Here is a 22,313-nt window from a genome sequence, read left to right as displayed (position 1 = left end):
CTGAATTTGAGGTAGCATTGTAAATTCCACCTTGGTGCGTGCTGCTGTGTACGGGCGGGCGCGCGTCGCGCGCTACTTTCCGCGAACCTTCTCGCAGTTTGACAGCCACCACAACCCATCCCCAAATCCCGAGCAAAATGTCGTGAAATCTACGAATTGTACCCCCTTTCCCAGTGGGTTTATTCACCCACCAGCTGGCCGGCTGAATTAATGCGGTGGGAACATCCTTCATCCTTTCCCAATTACCACGCAGACAACACAGGATGCTTGTTCGGTACCCCCACGAAGCTGAAGCAAAGACAGTGGTAAATCTCGGACTGAAGACAACAGAGGTAGAATTACTACACAATCTGCGCACTTGCACCGAAGCCTTGCACTGAACTGGTACAATACAGGGTCGAACTGGTACTGCAAAGAAACCGTACCCTCTTCATCACCACTTATGGCCACAGCCAGGTACAGGTCAGTGGATTCTTGTCTTTCTACACTCGATTGCTGGGATAGATAAATCAGTATTGTGCTTTTGGACATGCAACTCTTGACACCGAGTAATTCTAGTAGACTCTGGTTTGTCTCTGCAGTTACAGAATATCTTTCTTCAACTTCGATATTCTTGCCCTTCGTGTGTGGTTAGTCACAAATTAAATCTCAGCTGACCAGAAACTTGTCCATATCGCTCCGGACACGTCCCAGACGCCTAGACTCCTCAATGACGGCAGCCAAGGCCCAACTACCAGTAGATCAGACGTCTCTATACATCATACCAGTATACTCCTACATGTACATGTAGGGTGTTTGAACGCACTGTTTGTCATTCAAGTTCAACAGAAAGGTGAGTTTTCTGTGACGAAGTGTGTGACAATCATCATAATCTCTTTCTAGCCTAGTACATTGCAATTATCAAAGTAATTATAAGTAGCAATAGTAAAAGACTACTGTAATTAGCATCACAGCAGTGTCAATTGCCATTCATTCCTCCTTTGTAACTTGTATCAGCCTACAGGTATATAATCGCTGTGGTGACAAGACCTCCCTTGTGTCTCAAGTTTTGGTGAAAATGACTTTTTAACCTGTTGAGGACGGTTCAATTTTTCTACAGGAACACGCATTTCCCATCTAGACACTTGCCCGAGTATACTCGGTACTCATCCTCAATAGGTTAAGATTAATGGTCAGATAATCAATTAAATGATGTCTTGTCCAAATCCCAGCTGTCTTTAAATGCCCCAAAACAAAGCCAACATGTCACAGCATGTCAAAGGAAAAGCTGTCCCATTTGATGTTGTTGTGCTTTGGCTGTCATGCATCTGTAAACAAAGCTGAAAATTTGCATGAAAGAGTTGGAATACAAACAACAACAAAAACAGACGTGCATTTTCATCTTTATTCAAATATAGTGTCTTGGTACAAACCATTCCCTAACACTTTTTGACGTTCAAAAAAATATTCTTATTTGTGCAATTGATTGAATACAAATTTCATTGATGTACTGTACAGCTGATGTACGCGACAAGTACGGGTAAAATAAATATCGTACGGATTGCTCTTTCATCAACAACTCCTTCCTTTCTGGGGTCCTTTAACTTTTCCACACTCTGTATAGTGTAATAATTGAATATTGAAAGTATGCAAGTTCATTTGGACGTGCAAAGGGGGCAGGGGTAATTGACTTTGATAAATAATTCCCCCCAAAAGGAAAGGAACATTGTTAAAATTTCACACTTGTACCATACTGTACCTGTGTGAAAAATGATGCACTGTAACACTACAGTTTCCCTAATGTTGTACAGAGCAGTTAGGAGAACTCACATCTCATTCTGAATGCACAGTGTACATTTGTCTGGTCATTACTATCCGTGTACTATACATTGACTGCAGAAGGGATCGTAGTTGAGGCATGATAAAAGCTTGAAAATGAGACTTATGTGAAGATCGGAAATACATGAGTACATTGTACTTCCTACAGTTATGATACACACAGGATATTAATGATTGGTGAGATACGATGAAAGCTGGAAAATAAGATTTATGACGTGAAGATAGGAAATACATTTACTTCCTGCAAGAGGAAGTTAAGTATACGGAAGTTGTTTCTAGACACGTTTGTTGTAACAGTGGAGGCATCAATGCAGCTTGTAGAGAGGACATTTCAGACTTTTCAGACTTTGTACAAGTATGTATGCTTCAAATTTGTGTTTTAAACATCCTTAGTGTTTTTTAAAGTACATGGACATAAAAAGTGATGCGTGACATTGAGTAAGGACATCAAGCAAATTTGTACCATTTGAGGATATTATTGTACATAATGAGAGGGAGAGAGAGAGATAGAGGGGGAGAGAATGGGGAGGGGGAGGGTTTATACTATCAAAACAAAGTCAAATTGGTGCCATCTTTCATGCAGAATCAGATTAAACCGAGTAGTGAAATCAGTAAGCTTTTAAAACACAAAAAGCATCTACACCATCATGTACAGTGTAGGTCACAAGATATCATCAAGGAGCTTTAAAAGTAATAGTATCCACAAGTTACCATTTTATGCAGTTGTATAGTGGTGTGGACTGTATACACATCTGATGTTCAAATGTACAAGGTGTACCAGTATGTCAAGATGTAAAAAAATGTCATTTAGAAGGCAGGGCGTGCTTGGAATGGCAGTGGACTGTACAATGTCCCTTTGTCTGTTTATAGTAAAATTTTTTGTCCGTTGAATTTTACCCCATGTACAATAAAGTTCAATCTATTATACTAAACAAACAGAATAGTACGATATGTAGAAGTTTCATTAAATGCAGCCATGGGGGTACATAGTGGGATTAGAAAGTTATGAATACTGTACATGTATAGTACACTGTATTCATGGAACAATGTCAGCGGTGACAAGCATTGTACAATAAATTTACCATTGTATGCAAATTAAATGAGGTAGATGATATCCCTGCTTCTCAAGTCTCCCATTCACCTGTGCACAAGACTTCACTAAAGTTTCCTGTATTAGAACTAAACATTGCACATGTGTACATGTGTGTTTGTTCTGATGAGTTGTAACAATAGCAAATGTGGCTTACAGCTGTATAGGGGAAAGGGGGCTATGCAGTGTTGTAATTGTTTTATCAGTGGAAACATTTTTGTGAAACAAAATGTATTTTTTAATTGTGTACATGTATACATGTACATAGTGTATTATGTCATACACATAGTGTACATGTACCCTGTATGTAAGATACAGAGGGAGACTGGTAATAAGAGATGGCATTGCCTCATCTAAGATATTCTTGTTGCAACCAGTATCAATCCTTTGTGAAAACCATGCAAAACATAATTTGGTAGAATTTTATTAATAGTCAACTTGAACATGTTTACTCCCATTACAATATTGTAAGTCACCGATGTTACATTGTATCCTCAATTTCTACTTCTGGACAAGGAAGGAAATTTATCTTTTTACGAGTCTTCCCTTTCCTTTTATGTTGGCACATACAATGTACATGTAAAGGGCAGAGACCATTTGGTATACATGTGTGTTTATTACAAAATACACCATTTTTGTACTTGTAGGAAAGCCTGCTCAATATACAAAGTGTACACGTATACATTTGTGTGCAAGTCACATGATGTAAGCAGGGAGGTGATCCCTGCTGTAAGTAAATCTGTATATTTTCTGATACATGTTCAAATTATGAGGAGCAGACACCTTTAAAAGCAATTCATTTTGTCGCTGCAATGTACTGTACATCTGTACATGTATCGTTTTACATTCTCGGACCATTCTTCTCTGGTGACTGGCTAGTTGGTTCTGCAGTTGTAGGAGTGCATTGTATGTCTTTCATCCAGTAGCAGCGATCTTGACCTCAAGCTTGCAGTGATTTCAATTGGGTTTTTGATCTTCAAATTTGCAAACAATGCATTTGTGCAGGTACATGTCCACTACTGTACATGTACAATGTAGGTTGTGCACCCACTTGTATGCCCTCTTTCGAGCTACTGATATCATTTACAGTGGCTCTACACTCTGATGTGAAGTTAGTTTAGTTCAGTGTGTAGAAGGTAAACAAAAGAATCAGAAAGAGAAAGTGAGTGTCCTTAAAGTCTGACTAAACAAGACGAGGTCATGAGACTTTTAGTTTCACTCATTTTCTAGAATAGTGATGTCTATCATGGGAATAACAGAATTGTGCAAATTGGATAAGAATTTAAGGTAATGTCAAGGGCTCTCAAGTCTCACATTTGCTCGCAGACCAGTCTTCACTATTAAAATTTACTTACCAATGAGAGAGCATAGAAGGCTGTGATGTCACATCTGTAGTCTCTAATTTGCATAAAAGTGATTAATCAGTGGACATGTGCATGTGAATTGTGATCGTGGTCAAACACACTGTTTGCAAAATATCCATATCTTACCTTTCCATCACTTTCTTATTGTTAGGCCAAGTGGAGTGAAATATTCCAGTGCGCCCTTTCTTTATCATTAATTTTCTCGTAAAAATCAACAGATCGTACAGTATTGTGTAAAGTCCACCCTAATATTTCCCCTATACATTGTACATGTAGGTCCTACATGTATACAATGTACATCACTTCATTGGACAATTTCTGTTTGCAGTTTTTACCCCACACAAATTCTCATGTCATGCAGGCGTTGAAGTGTGATGTGCAGATATCCTAATTTATCTTACAGTTTCAAGACTATTTTCATATTGCAACATCACCTGTTATATATGGAATGATCATATTTGGATTGGAGCTTCATATGATTATAATGATTTTCAACTACTGTATGTTACATGTATTTTAGATGCCGGCATTTTCGACTTTCCATGGTATCCGATGGAAAATTACGTTACTGTTAATGACAATATTATTTCCAAAAAGTGTACATGTGTCGGACACTTTTTTCATTATGTGACAAAGCAGTTGTGACCCAAGATTATAAATGCACACACACAGTGGTGCATTGTTACACCATCGTCTATCGCTGCTTCGTACGTCGTACATTGTATGATCACTATAGGATCCCTCCACAACTCACATCCACCACACAATTACCTGCCTCTTTTATATCCTTCTTTTGTTTTAAATTTTGATCCAGTGATGATATAATCCCTTTACAACTTGACATACAGTTTGTAAAAAAAATAATATAAAATAAAAGATGAAATTTCCAATTTTTTCTTTATTCAAATGCAATTATGACCAAGTCTCAAATCGTGATATATCAGGCAGATCATTTTAAAAGTTTACAGTTATTCAAGTAGGAATAACATACATGTATATTTTAAACTTTCATAACAAAGAATATAATTTTTGACATTTTTATGCGTGATCAATGAAAAATTGGAAGGTGTTGACATCATCAGCTCCCTCATTTACTGCATATATCCATCATATCAACTGTTCAAGAATTGTTTCACAAAACTTAGCGAATTTTTGAAATTTCATAACTTGTTTATTTTTTTTTCCAATTTTGACGAAATTTTCAGTTGTACTTGTCAAATTTTGCCAGTCTTGTCAGAATACATGTAAGTTTCATCTGAACCGGAATTCTCCTTTTTAGTGATATTCACTTCTCGGTGAATAGTACTTGGCAGTCACCTCTGCCCATAGTTTTAAAGAATCACAAGGCAAAATATGTTATTCAAATTATTCTTTGCCAAATATTGTGAAGGGATCTTCCATTGGCCATAAAGAAGCAGCGCACAATGTCAAAACTGCATTGTGACGTTTGTTCAAAAATGTTACTTGTGCACAGGGCGAAATCATCGCGACGTTACGAAGCAATGCGCAATGTCAGAATTGCTTTTTATGACGTCACAATTGTTTTGTTAGAAATTGATACATTTCACAGACTGACGATACGAGCAATGTCAAAATTGCTTTGTGGCGTCACAATCGTTTTGTTAGAAATTGTTACCTTTTCACAGAGTAATAGTGCGGCGAAGTGGGTGATGTCAGAATTACTTTGTGATGTCACAATGTAAAAAAAAAAATGTTACTTCTACATTTCACAGAGTGACGGGTACAAAGCTCTGTGTACAATTATTTCAGAATTGCTACAGTATATGACATTTTACAAATAGTACTTTATGGAATGTCAAACATGCCAACTTTCTGACATAGCTGAAAATACCGATAATCACGTGAAGCTTTTTCAACCAATCACTAGACTAGAGAATATTCTTTTTTAAAATCCAAAATATAAATCTCTATTACCTATTAAAGAATAGAATTACTGTGCGAGTCGAAAGGTCGTGTTTTCTTTCCGCTGACGTTATATGCGTAACATGTGTACTATTTCACTTGATGTGCGCTGAATGTTGTTTTCTTTATGCGCTCGTTTTGCGAAATGTCTATGACATGATTATTGTGCATTGCCCAAGAGAGAAGAACCATCAATCACAGAAACACGAGGATGATGATTGATTAATGAATGATGTCCTCAATATCATATAAGAGAACGGACGAAGATTTCGGCGCAAGCCACGATACGGTCTTGAGACCAGTGGGGCCCTGACTTCCCCTCTCCTTTACTAATTTCATACATTGTTGGCTGACTCCCCCCCCCCCCCCATATCAAGTGCTTTATGTACAGTATCCAGCTTTATGCAGAGTAAAAAAGTGATTAGACAAATATGTAGTTCCTTTGTGTACATCATACAGTGAGGATACCAGGCGATAAACAGGATGGTATTGAATACTAGTACATTGGGGTTGTATAATCAATATGACTTGCAGCCAACACATTAATTGAGAATTAAATTGAGCGTCGGCTTGCTGTGCAACATTCATGTTTCATTCGTTTATTCCTTTTTTTTTCAATCTTGTGGCTACTTTGTGAGATATAAAGGCCTAGAATTTTTAAATTGCACAGACGTCAATCGCCAAAGAGCATGAGGTTGTTAGTATGGTGTTTGTCCGCTCCCGTTTTCCTCTCGTTGTTCGCGGTGACTGGTGGTCGATGTTAATCGGAAGCGCGTCTGCGACTTCACGTTCTGTGCCTACCAGGTGAAGCGCGCCGTGCCTTACTTCATGCCAGTTCAATCACAGATACTCACCGTTCCAATCAGAGCTAGCGTCCATGTCGGTACCGTAAAATTTCATTAACGGACATCAACAATGACTTACGTCGTTCCGAAGATCTCATTTCCTATCACGTAAGTGTTTCGGGTAATTTTGTTTCAGACCTTTCTGTTTCGTTAAATTTAAAAAAAGAAGAAGGAAAAAAAAAAGGTTCAAGGGAACATCTCTATTTTTGGTGGGTTCGGTACAGTAAGTAACGATAATCTGTATTTTGCTTGCAGCGTACAAACTGTTCGTATATTCCGGGTAGGGTTTTTGCATGGAGGTGGGAATCCAATCTCCCTGGTTTTTGTAATGCGTATCAATCTTGTATATTGTAATACGTGAAGTTGGGAGGTCGTGAAATTAGAGCGTTATCATGATTGTATTATGTTACTGGCATCTCTAATACGCACACTGCAAAGGAGTCCGTCTACTAGCACATCAGGTTAACTGATTGTACACGCGTGTACGGGTAGATGGCCCTAATATATTCGAGTGCCTGCGAGATTTTATTTTATTTTTTTAAAATCTTTGATACCACACACAATGGCATGGGACATTTGCATTATGATAGGACACACTTGTCACTGTCGGGAATGTCCGTTTAAAATTGGCACCTTTAAGACTTAGCATGGGAAAATGATATATTGTCTTCATGATTATTAACACATTGTCATTAATAAGGAACGGACACGCCCTATATCTTTTCACCCGACTTCTTCCTATGCCAGTGGCAAGTGAGGGACGCGAGCAACAACTGTAATGTAATAGCGAGCTTTAGATCTGCGACGCGAACGGTGAGACGACGCAGCCTCCCAGGTTGGACAATAGAAACGGCTGTCTCGCGCATGTGCAGACGCCATTTTGCTTAATTAGCGTCGTCTTAGCGTTCACGTCGCAGAGTTAAAGCTCGCTATAGTACTAGGAAGTTGCGAAGGACAGTTCTCTCCTTAGAATTAAGACGGAGGTTTGGTTTGGGGTCGAAGGAAGTCGCCAAAATAGTCACACAATGTGACTGCAGTTTCGATAATGATCTAGTGTGCTATGTGTGTGTGTGTGTTTCATTCAGTCTTGAAATCATTGTCTATAATGAAGGCCAAACAGACAAGGATAGTGCAAACTTAACCCACTGCTGCCTGGAACTGACACTGTAATAGTATAATAGTGGGGTGGCTTAGTGACAAATATACTGATAATCGTGACACGCCGGACAAAAGTGTCATTTTTTCCTCAGACATTGGTATATATATGAGGATCAAAATTAGGGGGTGCTCCAAGAAATCCGCTAACAGAAAAAATGAGAAAATGCCCTTAATTTGTACATAACAATAATGTCTGAATTCAAAGACTATACACAGGGCATTCGCCAGGTTTCTGTACAATGCAATGCAATGTACATGGTTGCTAGTCTTAAAATTCAGACCCATAATACGACATATTATGTGCATGTTTACAGTAATACACCATTTTTACTGGTTTTCCTATGGTAACAGGTGGTTAGTCTGTGTTGCAGACCTGAGGGAGGTGTGTTGGAATAGTCCAGTTTTCTTAAGCACCTTTTCATTGAATAATTTCATATAATTTCTTGTAAAGGATTTTTTTAGTACTGTCTACCTCCTGTAGAGAAATGGCAAAGAGTGACATGTGACTCTGGCTCAGATACTTTAAATCTTGGGCAATGACTGAGCCAGGTGTAGGACTATGTCACAGTTCATTTTTTCTCCCAGAACTACTAGTTTACCAGTAGAAGAGCTGCATATTCCATTGAGAACTTAAGGTTTTGGGTATTGCCCTACATATTTCCTAACAAATTTAACCCGTTTCCTCCAAGATTGTGTGAATTCCATAGGTTTAGCGCAGGGATTACCTGGTTCCCGTAAGCAATTTTTATAGTCCGCACCTCCCCTCTTTATATGTTTCTTATTTCTTATGGGGGTTATTCAAATGTTTAAAAAAGTTAAAAGTCTGCTTTCATAGATAAAGTTGAATTTAGACAATTTGAATATTTTTAAAGATATATTGATATTTGTAATTTCACTCATAAAGACTTAAAGCGGTTTGAATATTTTTGGTCTGATAGCTATGTATAGACATGTTATTAAAAAGTAAAAGCAATGTTTGATTGGTTCACATTATCCAAAGAGGGTGGGATGTAGTTGGCTGGTGAACAAAGTCTATGGGGAAGTTTAAAAAGTTGATAGAAATAAAACAAAATCGGCATAGAGCAGAATCTAAATCACAATATGATATGACAAAATTCCCGACCCCAAAGGCGGTTGATTCTATGATGCTTTATGTCAAAATACATTCCACCCAAAAATACATGTGATTGATAGGAGGAAAAAGTATAGCACATTAAAAACAATATAGTTCAACTAACCCCATTAGTCCAGCAGCATAATGAAATGATTGTTAAGTTTTATCGCCTTGTCAATTGAAGATGATGTTACATAATGACAATTATCAAAGTCAGGTAGACCTACTAGTATATCAAGAAACCAAAAAGAAGGGGTGGGGTGGGGAGAGAAGAATGAAGTAAGTTATTAGTATCTGTAGTTTTGGTTTTCAGTATATTCATTTTAATTTCCTTAATTTCCGTTAGGTCATCATGGATTGGAGCATTTGTGTACTAGTAATCTGCCAGGAACAAACACAAGAAAAACTTAAAGGTCCTATATATACACTTTTGGGAGAGTGACTTGAAAAAAATGTTCAGGATATCACATTTTATGCATAATATGTGTAGGTCTGGGGGCATTTCATGAAGCATTTTGTCCGACAAGTTGTCGGACAAATTTGCTCTCTGCCAATCAGATGCAAGGATTTCTGTAGTTTGTAACAGTTTGTCAGAAAAATATCTGACCAAACTGCTTCATGAAATGCCCCCCTGTTGTATCACAAGACATCCTACCATATACAGTTTTTGCAATCAAAGCAAACATATAAAGAGATATCAGTATTTTTCTCATTAAAGCATAAATGCGGACGGTTTAGTCTGGAAACATGTTATCATAGAAATATTGTTCACATTTTGTGTTATTAACAATACTTAACATTGATTATACAGATTCATTTTTTTTTTACAGAGGTTCTTTCTATCCGTAACTCACACTTAAGAATAATTTTCAAGCACTAATTTTGGGTTTTTGCCTTTAATTATCCACAAAAAGGAGGACTCAATGCATAAAAGGTGTATGCTTTATTTTTGGAAAATGTTGAGGAGATCAGGAAAATAATATATATTGATGTAGATTTTGGACCTGAAGGAGCAGTTGAAGCATTTTTAAGAAACAATGCCTTGTGGCATCGTTCTTATCATCAAAAATTAATAATGACAAACTCAAATGAAAATTGGAGGGGGGAAGAAAAGATGAACATAATGACATGAGACAGCTTGGTAAAGATTAAACGCTAAAATAGACAATGCAGCCTCTTTTCTCAGTTCATACTTATCCAGAGTGTGTGCTTTCTTTCCAGTACCGGTATTATTATTTAGATAGGTTAGGGGAATCCCTTTGAATTGTGTGATACATCATTTTAAAGCTTACAGTCTGCTCTTTCAGAATCTGTCCTTAAAGGACAAGTCCACCTTCATGCGCACGTGGATTCAGTGAATACAACAATATTAGTAGGACACATCACAGAAAGCTTGGAAAAAATCGTACAATCCGTTCAAAAGTTATGATTTTTTAAGGTATCTGCACAGTCGCGGCTGGATGAAAAGACTACCACAGTGTATGATGTCACATGCGCACATTCTAAGGAAAATGAAATGAGAATTTCACAAAACCATACTTTTTGAATAAAGTTCACATAGTTTCTTTGACTTGCTAGTGACGTATGTCAAGGGTAATATTATTCCCCCTGCCTTCTGAAAGAGAAGTCGAGTATCCTTTTGTAAGCGAAAATAATTTATGTTGAATTTTCTTTATTCATTCTTTATATCGTTGTACACATGTGATATTACAAGGTATAGTAGTCTTCTCATCCAGCCTCGACTGCATGAGCAGAAACTTCAAAAATTCATAACTTTAGAACGGATTGTCCAATTTTCCTCAAACTCTCACTGATGTGTTCTACTATTGTTGCTGCATTCACTCAACCCACATGCTATAAAGGTGACAAATCTTTGTCTGGCGACTTTTTTGTTGATCAATAATACCAACCCTGATGGAAATCTCTTCAAATTCATAAGTTCTGAAGTCTCCTTTAAGTTTAACCAAAATCTATATATGTAGTTGCCATGGCAACATACCACTTAACACTAATGAAAAGTATTTCAAACCTCTATACATCCCGTTGATCAGTTGTACCTATTCAAATGGAATCTCTTCCAAACTGGAAAATAGCCTCCTGTAACTAACTTCAATTAAAAACCCTAGTTTTGGGTTGCCATGGCAACGCACAAATCAACAATTATATTTGACCCCTGGTTTATACTCTTGGTACCTTCTATACAACGTTCATATCAAATTTTGTGAAAATTGAATCTTCCTACCTGGAGAAATAAACAAAAACATGATTTTTAGAAAAAGTTCATTGACCTTTGACCTTTGACCTTTGGAAATTTCACCCCAAATTCAATCAAAATATTTTACTTGTTCTCAATATTCTTCCTGCCAAGTTTTATCCAGATTGGATATTCCTGACCTGAGAAATAGCCAAAAAACCTATTTCACAAATAAAGGTCATTGACCTTTGACCTCTAACCTCCTTCCCAGCATCAATTTTCTTGGAGCACCCTATTTTTTGAGAAGGTACATCATGAAGTACCTTTGGTGAAAAAATCATGCTTTTGTCCGCCGTGTCACGATAATTTCACTAAGCCACCCCACTATAATGAGCAACATACAAATCTTGGAGTAAACTGATCAATCTCAACGCGTTTCGTGCGCTCCCATAATGGAATCCACGCTTTTGTGAGATCTCGACGAGTCTGGAACCCAGATGACACACTCGACACGTCATAAATCTTATTTCTGGCGCTGAGTAATCCTTGTTTACATCATCGTATCGATGAGTCAGGGGTATAGACAGACGATTCGGGCGTCGACCCATCTGTCGTCTCTCGACCACGACATGGTATAGCAGTTACAATTGCTCTGCTTCGCTTTTACCGCGTTCATGTTTCTGCTATCGCATAATCCGTATAGTCCATGCCAAAGAGTGTGCATTGGATATTCTTTTCTGTGTGCACACAATGGGCATTGATTGAGTTTGTGATGCAAAACGCATAGAAAGATTTGCTGTTGTAAATGATAGAGAGAGAGAGAGAGAGAGAGAGTTAGAGAAGATCACTCAGAAGTACAGTATAATTTTACTCTCGATGTAATGTTGCCCTATTGATTCTGTGGCTCTGCTTTTTTAATGCCATGCAGCGAAATGAATGGACTGGCTGAGTTTCTTCTGATTATTGCTCAGTAGAAGGGGATTGTGAAATTGATGTGCGGTTTTCTCGAACAAGATAAAAGAGAGATAAACTCATGACAAACAAGCTGTCAAACAAAAATACAAAAATGCTCGACGAATCAAGACAGTCACCATAATGTTTCTGAGAAATAAAAGATTTCTTTTTTTCGTACCGTAAAAGAAAGAAAGGGAAAAAAAGATTAACGGTGATTATGCACCATAACATATTGGTTTTATACCACGGTTTTTTTTTTAAACACAATAGTCGATTTGTGACAAGAGGTACTAGGTGAGCTCGCTTATAGTATCTCCTTGGAATTATCAAGAAACTTTTGGCTTTTATAGTATAGTGACTGTAACTGTTGTGGTTTCAGAGTACTTAGTAATGACTGGTCTCTGAGAGATGAATCAGAACAAACGCTGTGACGTCACAAGGTTGAGATGATGGTCTGTGGCTATCCAATGGTATTGTGTCGCTGTACCCAAAGAAATGACCACATAGGGAGAAACAAATGAACATACTCGCAATAGAAAATGTACGTCTTGTAGCGTCTGGATGTTGTGCAAATGTGAGGCAACAATAGTGTAGCCTGTGCATTGTATCTCTTATTGACACGCCCCACCCTTTTACCTGTAGCTAATAGGCGGAATCCTGTTTGGCTCCGCAACTCCGTGTTCCGCAACTTTGTATCGCTTCTTAGGGCAGGCATCAGCACATCACTTTCAATGTACCAAGCTCCTGAGTACCCACATGTATGGCCTACACAGCTTGGACAGCTGATGAAAGATGAAAATGTAATGTCAAAATACGAAATTTCTTCGCCTATATGGTTTATGTGTTCATGTCTTGAAAGAACGTGTTAGTGTGGCAGTCTTTTTTTCTTGTATAATAGCCTGTGAAACTTTTCAGGCGGCAATAAACACTGTAATGCTCTGTATTGTTTCCTTAGCTTCATGTACAAAAAAAAGTCGATACTGTCGAATTCATGTCATTCTCTTCTTGTACATTGTTGAACAATTGCATCGGCACCTCTGCTTGTTGATGAATACTGCATGATGAAAACGTTGCAATTGACGAGCCCCGCTTCCCCATGAGTACATCATGTAGTAGTTCTGATAAAAACCGACTGATTTCTCCTTCGTGGTGGACCCAACATCAGCTGTGATATTGATTCTTAAGTCATCGCACCCCGCATGCTCGCTTGCATGGGGATATATCGAGCAACATGAAGACACCACTGCGCAATTTGACACGGTTGACCTTTGCCGTGATCGTAGGATCCATCCAGTGACGAGTGAAGCGCGTAGAGTTAGCGCACGCTTCGTTGGCATGTCGCTGCGAGAAGTCGCGTATGAATAATGCATTGGTTTGGCTGGTCGGGGAAGTTGTCGGGGAGGCTGATAGTGTTGGATATGAGAAAGGTTAGATTCGACGGCATGTTGCGAGTGAGAAAAATAGTATGGATATATGTTAAAGAAACACAACCCATCTTCTCGCGATCAGATACGATTACATTATCGGTTACTATGGTGAATCCAGTGATCAGTTGATTGCTCTGTTGAATGAATTTTGACTTGAATAAACGTGTGTGTGTGTGTGTGTGTGTGTGTGAATAGTGATATCCAGCAAAACGAGAAAATGCTTCTCAGGACAAAAAGATAAATGGAGGCAAAAAAGATTTTTGTCTTTTAAGTGAAGTACAGTGAACGTGCCTTCAGTGTTCTTCGAAAGCAAAGTCTTCTGGCATAATTGTTAATTATGTATGATTGTATATATGCTTCTTTTCTCTTTTTTGTTTTGCTTCACTTCAATGTTTTATTCAAATCCTTCAGGAAGGGAATCCATACCGGACATATTGTGATATTGGTAATTAGATTTTGATGAATAGTATAGACTGGGAGCCGGTAAATCTCGTCAGCTCGGGAAACAACGGGGTCGGAGCATGAAGGCAGGAATTTAAAAGGGCACAGGCTATCCGATGGGTTGTTGACCTCGGGCCTGTACACGTCGAAGCCGTCGAGTCTTGGCATCCGCGTTTTGGCATACGCATCTCTCTCTCTATTTAATAGAATATAGCCCAGGGTGGATTTGCTGAATGGAAAAAGAGGGGGAGAAAATAAATAACATGGATACGAGTGTTGAGCGGTAGGAATCGAGGGAGCAAGAAGTAGGCTTGGAGTACCAGTTAACAGTGTCGGGTTGATAGGAGCAAGGAGCTTGATATAGGAGTAAGGAGAGCACCTAAAATCAGTCCTTACCTTCTTGTCAGTCCAGAGAGTTTAATAACAAGAGGAGAAATAAAGGGACGAGGGGGCAGGGTGAGAGGGAAAGAGGAGGGGGTCCTCTAGGTAGATGGACCCCAAGGCAAGGTAGATTGTTCGTACCGTGACAAGTCTTGCCATTTCCATGATGTACGCTTCCTCAAGTAGGCCCTATACTCTGATTGGATTGTTCACTTTCGATTTCCATGCATGCAAGTATGATGAACATCCAGTCACATTCGCGTTTTAAAGACATTCAGACGGATTTTTTTTTTCGTTCTCTTTTTCCCCCTAAGAGTTCTTCGATTGTATCCCGTTTACAAAGTGTGTCGCCTTGAATGCATGTGACAGGAACCTGTCGAGGTCGGGAGAGGAATAACTGTTGTTGTTTGGGAACTTTGTAAGGGTGCGGATGGGGGCAAGGGATTCGGTAGGGGAGACTTTATACGCACTGAAGCCTTTGTAGAAAGTTCAATAGGTGAATCCTGCATACTTATTGTGAAAAGACTGCTTATCGTTGCTCCCAATTGTGCATTTCATGGTGCTGCTCAACTCAACGGAGTTTGTCGAGAAAAATAAGCTCTCTCACTCTCAAGAAAGGGGGCTCTCAATCTGGCATTTACTACAGTCATGTATCTGCTTGTGTACTCGCATTTGTGTCTGTGGTTTGATTTGTGGAAGAACTCCAACTGGCCACAGTGCAGTGTGTTGTGCATTATGCTCTCATGCTCCACTGATTCCGTCTGTTACACGTAGATCACAATTCGTCGAGACAAGTTGAAGGTATATAGACCTGTCAAGGAGGTACTCTTATACCCCCTCGGGTATACCAGACGAGGTGCTGTATATGGCATATTATTATTACTTCGGGAAAAATGGTTTTGTGTTATTTTGTTTTGTACACGTCGTACTTTAGGGTTGTCGTTTGTTTCAGGTTTGTTTGTTTGATCGTTTTTATCTGCCCTTCAGAGACTGTCCTGAACGTATAAAAGTAATCGATACTTTGCTGCTAACGCGATCGTTGTATAGTTAGCCGGTATATGGTAAAATTGATATTGTATGACATTTCTTTCCACGTTGACACCTGGGAACACTGGTTAAAGCTTCTTGTATTACTTCATTAACCACATTAAGTGTACACTGCACCGCACTTTAACGTTTGATTGAATTTAATCGGTTCCTTCATACTATTTTCGATATGCCTTTCCCCCTTTCTTGGGATCTTGACATGCGTTCTTTCGCTCTTCTCTCGTCCTGACTATCCCACCCCCTTGTCTGTGCTGTAGGTACTCCTAAAGACATGTGGTCAGGTTAAAGACCCGTCCAAAATGGCGCGCAGACGTGTGATCGTTGCTCTACTCGCCGTTCTGGTCATATTTGCACTCTTTTTGATCTCCACTCTGGTGGTCACCGACAAAAGGGATTCCTTAACACGACACCTTACCATTCTGGATCACAGTGGGCAGTCGGCAAGGTAACAATAGTAATAATGATAATAATAATAATAATAATAATAATAATAATAATAATAATGCACAATCGGAAATTACACCCGACTTATCGTTAGGATAATGATATCAAATTTGATACTAATATGAATTAACTATTTGTTGCACCTTTGACCTTAACCAGCTAGTGTATTTCCACAACCCCATTTACGAAAAAGAGTGCTAAATCGAATAATCACAATTGATTTTGTATCAGCACTCCGGATTCTCATATGATTATCCTGATATTGATCCGGTATTTTAAACCAATGTTCATTTTCTCATTCAGGGGTGAGGGGATGATGTGAGCTCTGTAGAAAACCCGTGATAATGAAATGAATGATGGGAATATTTGCCGATTATTCTGGAGACAATTGCTCTCACAATATGGAACTATTATTTTGAAAACGATATGTTTGAATATTGGGAGTAGAATAAGGGCAAAAACTGCATTTGCTGATGTCTCTTGTAAGTAATTATTACCGTGACACAGATTACGCTTCATGTGTCCTAACTGTATAGTCCTGTAATTTCCATCACGTGGAAAGACCGATTACATTCCATTGAAAGAAGCAGGAAGTACAAAAGAGTGGAAAAATGGATTCGGAAGGATTAGGGAAGGGGGTAAGAATGGGTATCCGCGGGCATGAATGGGTATCACTCAGCTCCAGTATTCCACTTTGTAGGATTCTCTTAAAATACGCCGAATTATATCCTGACTGTTTCTGACTGGCCATAACCGACGTTTTAGAGCGTTTGAGTCCCATCAAGCAAAACCAGTGAGTAAAATGCACGATAGATGGATGTTTTGTCACCGTAGTGGGTTGTGGGTGCCCCTTTCTCCAGCCCGGTGGCATGTGTTTGCACCTGGGTCCAATCTAATAAAAAGTGGAAATAGGTCGAGCTCGTTTGTAATTCTGTTACACACGTTCGGCGTATCATCGGAGAAACAATTTCAGTGGCTTAGCTGTAGAGCGGGCTGTTGGTGTTGGTGGGCTTGAATGGGGTTTAATCGATTGACGATAGGTGAAATGACTCATAATGCTGATAGTCACTGCAGTTTCTTGAATCACACTGAATCTTTCGAGTTCATACAAGATCTAGGCAGTGTCATTATAGAGCTATATTCATCGACAGGTTCTTCTAAGGGGGGGGGGGGGGGATAAGGGGGGAATCAAGCAGCAAATCCTTGCACCTTAGATGGAACATCAAAAATATTAACCGTTATCGTTCACTCATGGTCAGGCATTGAAGTCACTTGATATTAACGATCACATTAATTTGAGATCGATTTGAAAACTGGTGTCAACTCTGACAGCCTTTGATTGATGAATATCATTTCCTAACACACTCAGAAAGAAGGCTCATGCACTTTTTGTCTTTATTACTCATTTAGTAGGACCTCTTCCAGTTTCATGTTGACAGGATATTATGGCATGATATCGGAAGCATCTTGCGAAACTCGTTCCAACACAGTAGAATCGACATGGCTGATAAGGGGGTTAGATATTATGTTATACGGTTAACATATTTAGCTCACAATCTGAATTCAAATCGGAATGTTGAGAGCATAATGCGCTAGATACTGAAGTTTTGAACAACGCCAAGCTTAAATCATTTGTTAACTTGTAGTAAATTGATAGCGAAAGTAATCGACGGAATCTTGAAAAATGTTCCAATGCAAATCCTTATATAGAGAGCCGCTCGAGGGACACGGTTCCAAGGAAATTCTGTCAGTTTTGTAGAGTGAATGAATAAAGAATGTATGTAAATTAATTTAAAGGTGCAATTCGGAGAAAGCGAAAAGGGTAATCCAGGAAACATTCAATGGAATTGGATAACCTTATAGGTACTTACGGTGAAGAAGAAATTGCCGTATGAACTTTGAGGCGTGAAATTGTGAGAAAGGTCAGAAGAACATTTCACAGCACGTCTTGAGCGTTGCGGGGAATATTGAGTTCAGGGAAAAGACGGGTCTAAATAGGGTTTGGATAAAGGACGGGACGTATAGTAATGTCAGATTTGATTGTTTTCTGGACACTATTAACGATTGTTCGTCCTTCAGTGCTATTTCTTCTAGGAAATCAGTTTTTTTTTTTCAATCACTTGAGATTTTGGAGGGATAACATCTTTCGATGCGTGCAGTAGAGTGGTAGGAATGCTGTTCTCTCCTTGCTCCTATCACCCGGGTTTGAAATACCTGCGGGATAATGTAAAATGCATGGAACTTCTCTGTGATCGATGGCCTCCAGTTGGCTGCCGTTTCAGCTACCCAATTATTGCAGCGGTGGGTAATTCATGAACTCTCTCGCTGGCACAAAACGGGGGCAGAATTAGCTTGAGAGGCATTGCGATGGCCCAACCAATGGGCAGTGATCAATAATTCTTGCACGAAGGATATGCGGTGCATGTGCGACTATTACATCGTACTTTCCACGTTCCAAGTTTGTTAGCTGAGAAAACAATATCAGCATATCAAAACTGGAAAAGAGGCGCCCTTCAAAAAAGAAAAAGAAATACGCCTCGACTCTATGCCATGTTTATTCATAAACCTAGAGATAAAGTTGCTCGAAGTGACTACTGGGAACCAACTCTGTTCTGTTCTGTTAGAAGTGGCTGCGTGTTACGAGGTTGGATCAGTTCGGATGGAAAATGATGATTTATCAGATGTCAGGAGTTTTCGATGCTAGTTCAATGTGTTATTCAAAGAAAACTGGGAGAATAAGGGAGGGCACAGTTAATGTATTCTAGAACTCTTGTAATACAGTAGAATATATAGTTAGGTGAAATTTGGTCGGAGTATTAAAGTGATGTGGGTTTGGTACTTGTCGTCCTTTGCCGTAGATCAAGATGTTTGCGCCATTGTGCAACATATCCTCAAAACTAAGTCATTCAGTGACAAATCAGACCGTTGTGAATCCATTGCTTCTGTCGTATTTCGTTACTAAGGTATTAAAGTGACAATTTTCTAATGCCTGTTCCCAAGGGAGTCATTTCATTGCCATGATGGGAAGGAACGAAAGAACAGGGAGGGGATGGGAAGATGACCACTCACAGTAATTTCAAGGTTTTTCCGTTCCAGGGAGATGTAGTTTTAAGTATCCCAATGATAAATTTCCCACACTTTTCATTTTTGTCTTGCCACTACCTCGTTGATCATTCATGCAGCCGGAGTTTCGACTTTCCACGTGTCAGAAATAAGTGGATGGCTTCTGGTCATGTAAGAAAGCCATATTGCCATCCGCACGACAACGTGGTCTTCGTAAAGACGCACAAAACAGCCAGCAGCACCACCTCGGGAATTTTCGATCACTACGCTTATAAGAACAATCTTACCGTTGCCGTGCCGCCCGGTGGGCAGCCATACATGGATAGGAAGCTGCCCTTTCAGCGTGACATGATCGCCAAAACGCGAGACTTTGGGATCGGTTGGCGCAGAGAGGATGGCTTTAACATGCTGACGAGCCATGCGCGTTACAATCGACCCGAGATGGACGCCGTGGTGCACAATGCCAAATACGTCACTATTCTTCGCGATCCCCGGTCCCAGTTCGTGTCTTCGTTCGTTTACTTCAACTTTGCCGACCGCTTCGAACGAATCTTTGAGGCGCGCGGCGAGGCTTATCCAAATGTCATTGACGGCTTCTTCAGAGATCCTGCAGGGAACTACCGCCAGATGGTCCATCGGACCTACTCGCACGTGCTGTGGAACCAGCAGATATTTGACCTTTGGCTGAACACCTCGTACTTTGACGATCAAACCGCTGTCGACGAGACCATCGCGCGACTTGCCGAGGAATTGGACTTGGTCATGATCACGGAGTACTACGACGAGTCGCTCCTGCTGCTGCGCGACACCCTGTGCTGGGACACCGAAGACATCCTGTACACGCAGAGGTTGGTCAGAAAATTCGAGCAACGAGATTCCAGTAGACGAGGCCACGCGACAGCGGATTAGTGATTGGAACGCCGACCGATGCGCGACTTTATGACTACTTTAATAGGACGTATTGTGGCAGCGAATCGCTGCCTACGGACCTCGATTCGACGACGAACTACGCCACTTCCGTCAATTGCTCCAGCAAACCTCCCCAAGAAAAACCGGAAAGCATTCGAGAGACACCAAAAAGCTGATCAAGCGAATGAAGGACAGAGGAATTCTAGTTAGATACGTTAATGTGTCTCCATTCTCCCTTGCGTAGCCTTTGATTTGTTGGTTTTCAAGCTATGAATTACTATGTACGCCGTATTGAATGTTAATGTAATCACATTAAGAGGTTATGGCAATCTTTGGGATTAATCCCATCACAAGTGTGACAGCTGCGTCAGACGAGTTGGCTGTCCATGTTAAAGTTTTGTTATACTGAAAGTGCATTTACGAGGAAATACACATCTTTGTGTAAGTACATGTACATGTAATGTGTTTGAATGAGCTTGGGGTTGTGTGGGTGAGCAAAGCTGAATGTGCATGTGTATGAGTGTATACATACATTATTGGGGGGGGGGGGGGTTCTGTGTTCTGTGTGTGTGTGTATATGTGCGTTGCGTCATAGTTTCTGTGTTACATTTTTACCTTGTTGGCTCAATTTGTGTTTTTGTCGTGATCAACGCTAGTACATGGTAATATGGTAGGTGACCGTTATCAGTCTAACATTGTCACTATTTATTCAGATCCGTGTGGCATTGTTTGATTCCTTTTTACTGTATGCTTTTATAAATCTTTGTCGTGGCCACATCTGATTTTTATCAGTCGTTCTCTTTGTATTGATGCACAGTAGTGTGTTAAAAACTTGATGAGTAGGCCTACCCATAACATGGGAACACCTTAAAGTCACACTAACTTATGCTGTAGAATAAGATATGCAATGCATGATATTTTTTCCTGACTAGTTTACTGACGAGTACTTTGTGTACATGTTTGTGGGGGAGATATTAATATTGCAAAGCGCCCAAAGTTGCAATTTTCTGTAAAACGTCGTCATCCAAACAACTCTCTGCTTTTGCATTCCTTGTCTATTTTCAAGATATGTTTCTTCCTGTCAATAACAGTAACCTGATGGTGACGAATCGTCGTTGGCACGATGGACGCCCAGAGAGAGAGAGAGAGAGAGAGAGAGAAAGAGCAATAGAGAGAATGAAAGTGCATGCATATTATATCTAACTCAAGTTTACGTGAATTGTAATTGTATATTAAAGCAACACCGCAATGTGGGAGTGTCCGTTTTCACTATATTCACCTTTTAAAGGATTTTTTTACATATTATAATATGTAAATATCTTAATTGTAATGTGATATGTAGATTAAATTCTAATGCTAGGGTCACACCTTTGCGTATATTGCTGCGTATTGCTGTGCTTATAAAAACACAAAGGTTGCCGTCACGCTATTGTGTATTTTGCTCGCATCGTTACGCCGCCCGTACAATGACATTGCGCTCGGTTTGCGTATTATTGCGTATTACCCCCACTAAAGTTCCCTAACATCTGCTCATAGCGGTACGAGTGAATACGTATAGTTTGCTCGTCACGTTGCGTATGCAGCGCGTTCTCTGCTCTTTTAGCTGCTCGCTAGCCGCTCGTACCAGTTGGTCTCGTTGCGTCTCGCTGAGTGTTCCCTCGCTGTAGCTGGTGTGTTGTTCGTATTGCCCCATTGCCAGCTCGCTCTACAGCGGAACAGTTCGCCTGGGCTGCGTCGGTGTAAAATACGAGCCATTTTGTAGAACCAGACGTGTACATCTTATCTTCTTAGTCTGAATAGTGATGATAATGATAAATTGATAATAATAATAATGGTAATAACAATAATATTGTTATTATTATTCATTATCATTAACATTAATAATGATAGTAGTAGTAAATAATTATAATATTGATGTTGATAATAATAAATCTGACAAGTATTGTTCGCATTGTTTTTCAGAATATCCTAATCTGATAATATGAGAAAATGCAGGTTCTTTTCCCTGGCAGGAGTGAAAGCTTTGAGTTTTTATTTTACAAAATTGACTCACACTCTGTCGTAATCGTAACTGCCTAGGCCTATACTTATGTCGTCATGCTCCTCTCGTTTATATTATTATTATTATCAGTATTATTATC

The 22,313-nt window shown here is 39.5% G+C and overlaps 1 pseudogene; it reads left to right on the top strand.

Annotated features, from left to right (window-relative positions):
* Positions 1 to 96: 96 nt before the first annotated feature.
* On the top strand, positions 97 to 20,659 carry LOC139742547 (galactose-3-O-sulfotransferase 3-like; annotated as a pseudogene).
* The last annotated feature ends 1,654 nt before the right edge of the window (positions 20,660 to 22,313 follow it).

This window comes from Diadema antillarum, unplaced genomic scaffold, assembly GCF_040938485.1.
Source record: "Diadema antillarum isolate AM-2024a unplaced genomic scaffold, OU_Dant_1.0 seq00001004_RagTag, whole genome shotgun sequence".
Classification (NCBI taxonomy): Eukaryota; Metazoa; Echinodermata; class Echinoidea; order Diadematoida; family Diadematidae; genus Diadema; species Diadema antillarum.
The sequence above is the reverse complement of the archived record's forward strand: the minus strand, read 5'-3'. Positions and strand labels throughout refer to the sequence as shown.